Below are 2,500 nucleotides of genomic sequence, written 5' to 3' on the forward strand. Positions count from 1 at the left end.
ATGTTTTCCAACATGTAAATAGCCTTACTAACTCTGATGTTTATTTTTTATAAAAAGACCCCGATTTTTGTAGGCTTTGGTGTACATTATGTAGTAATTAGTTGCGCCCACGTTACACTGTATATATATGTTCCTACATGTCTCTCTGACACTTGAATGTTTATGTTTGATATTGTATACTGTATATGCTTACCTGCTGATCTGAGTATGTTAGTTGTATATATTGTATAAATAGTTGTATCCACTAGCCCATGTGGGCAATTGTAATTATCACAACACCTGCATAAAAAAATGATGGTGAATAAAGTGGTAAATATCCTGATGCTTTGATAAAGGCGTAACAGGCGAAATGCGTCAATGTACTGACGTGAGTGAGACAAAGACACATTACCTCATTGGTTGAATGTAATAAATGACAAGTTTATTGTTGCACAAAATGTACAAAATAACAAGCAAATGGACAGCACCCCTACTCCATCCCCTCCCTCTGTTTCATTCGCCAATATGAAGTTGGAATTCTGAAACCTATGACTACGGCAAGGCCAATGGTCCAAGCCAAACGCATGGTAATTCTGAGAGACAACACATACCCAATTCAGCTTCACTGAACAATTAAAAATGAATAAAAACACCTTATTTACACATTTTTGTCAGAACTTTTACAACATGCCATCTATATATTTATACAGAATATGCTTGTGCACATACCCCTGTATAGAAAATATATTATAAGATCAAATTAAGTTAGACTAAGGGCTATAGACAACCAAAGTACAGCACTGCTTTTTAATCTCCTTTGATTCTTTTTTTATTTTATTTTTTTAAATACCCACTTATTCAATGACTTAATTTTTAATTTGCCTCATACTAAAAGAAAGAATCTCTAGTTGATCATAAGCACGTTTGTTTCATTGTTGTTGTTTGTGTGTGTGTTTGTTTTCCTTGAGGACACGAGCTTGTTGAGAAAAGCCTAGGCTCGCTCACTTATTTACACCGGGACTCTGAATGACTCTGCCTTCTCCCTGTGGAGTGTTTGTGTGTGTGTGTGTGTCTGTATCTGTGTCTGTGTCTGTCTATGTGTCTGTCTATGTGTATGTGTCTGTCTATGTGTGTGTGTGTTTACCAGATCCTCTGAATGTAACACTATCTATCTTTGCCCCTCTCTGATTGGCTGGGCGCGTGAGCTAGTCTTCTCCTCTCTTCATCTCCAAACATCCATGGTGGCACTTTAACATGTCAAAGGAACCCTGTGATCCAGGTAGATGATGCCTGTAGACGTATATCTAGGATCAACTTACGCTCCCCACATCCTGACAATAACCAATAGAGGGGAATACACATCTGTGGACAATGTCACACTATTTCCACTTTTCTGTCATCATGTTTTGGCAAATGTGTTTGTGTTGCTGTTGAATGGCCTGTTGGGTGATGGACAGTAATGTATTGGAATCTTCTGGATCCCGAAATGAAGATTACGATGATGAGGTGATGTGTTACAAGGCTAGCTCACCCCATTGGTTCCCCCTCCCGCTGGATGATGATGCAATAGGAGGATAAACCAATCAGCTTTGGCACTGGGTGAAGTAGAACATGTGCTGTGGTTTCCCATAATGCACCTCTCTGCCAAACTGCTCCCCTGTCCTCCCTCTCTCAGGATGCGGAGAGTGCGTCCCAACAGTCTAACGTAGCATCCTCGTCTCCTCGTTTCCATCTGCACTGGTCTGAACTAACAGGATAGGTCAGAGTCACATGGACGATGCCTACTATGAATGTGCTTTCACCAGTCTGGTTCCATCACATCAGTACAGCTGAAGGAAAGCATACAAGGAAGCAAGAATACAAGGAAAGGAAGTTCCTCTTTAGACTATGGAGATACACCCCTCATCTCATATTAGCTATCATGACTGTATGAGCTATAATGATGATGGTTTAAACACATTAGCACCATAAAGAGAGAGTGAACAATATTGTTCAAGTAAAGCCAAATTAGTCACAAAAGGTTTGTACTGTCAGACAATTACGGAATAGCACAACTACATCTCCCATGATACAAATGGGTGGGAGGCAGGGTCATGGGTGATGGATAGCAGTGTATGTGATGAGGAAGAAGCGTAGAATCAAAATGGAGTCTCTGGATGCATCCTCATAGTCAAATGTGCCTTCTTTCCCATAAACTCTCTCTTTGTCCCCTTTCCTCCTTCTGTGCTGATGTGAAAGCACTGGAATAGTGAAGGCACATTTTTGGTAGGCATCCATCATATTGTTTTCACTTATCTTGTGTATTCAGATCAGTTCAGTTGAAGGAAAGGTGACAAAGCAAAGAGGCGACTTTTGACATTTGATATGCACGCTCAATGCAGGAAATCTACACATGGGCCCAATTCCAAACCAATACCTATGCGAAGGACCTTGGTGACCCTCTGTCATGTGACTCAATGAGGGCTCTGGGAAAGGCTCTAGGGATTGGTTTGGAATCAGGCCAGTATCGCAAGTCTTATTC

At 40.7% G+C, this 2,500-nt stretch overlaps 1 protein-coding gene across 4 annotated transcripts in view; it reads right to left on the reverse strand.

Annotated features, from left to right (window-relative positions):
• Positions 1-399: 399 nt before the first annotated feature.
• fam49al (family with sequence similarity 49 member A, like) overlaps positions 400-2,500 on the reverse strand; it is a 30,958-nt gene continuing 28,857 nt past the window's right edge. For all 4 annotated transcript variants that reach the window (XM_083681070.1, XM_083681071.1, XM_083681069.1 and 1 more), the window contains one exon: positions 400-2,500. This exon is cut by the window's right edge and continues 565 nt beyond it. The gene's annotated coding sequence lies outside the window, so the exon portion shown is untranslated.

Source organism: Argentina silus (assembly GCF_951799395.1).
Source record: "Argentina silus genome assembly, chromosome: 11".
Taxonomy (NCBI): Eukaryota; Metazoa; Chordata; class Actinopteri; order Argentiniformes; family Argentinidae; genus Argentina; species Argentina silus.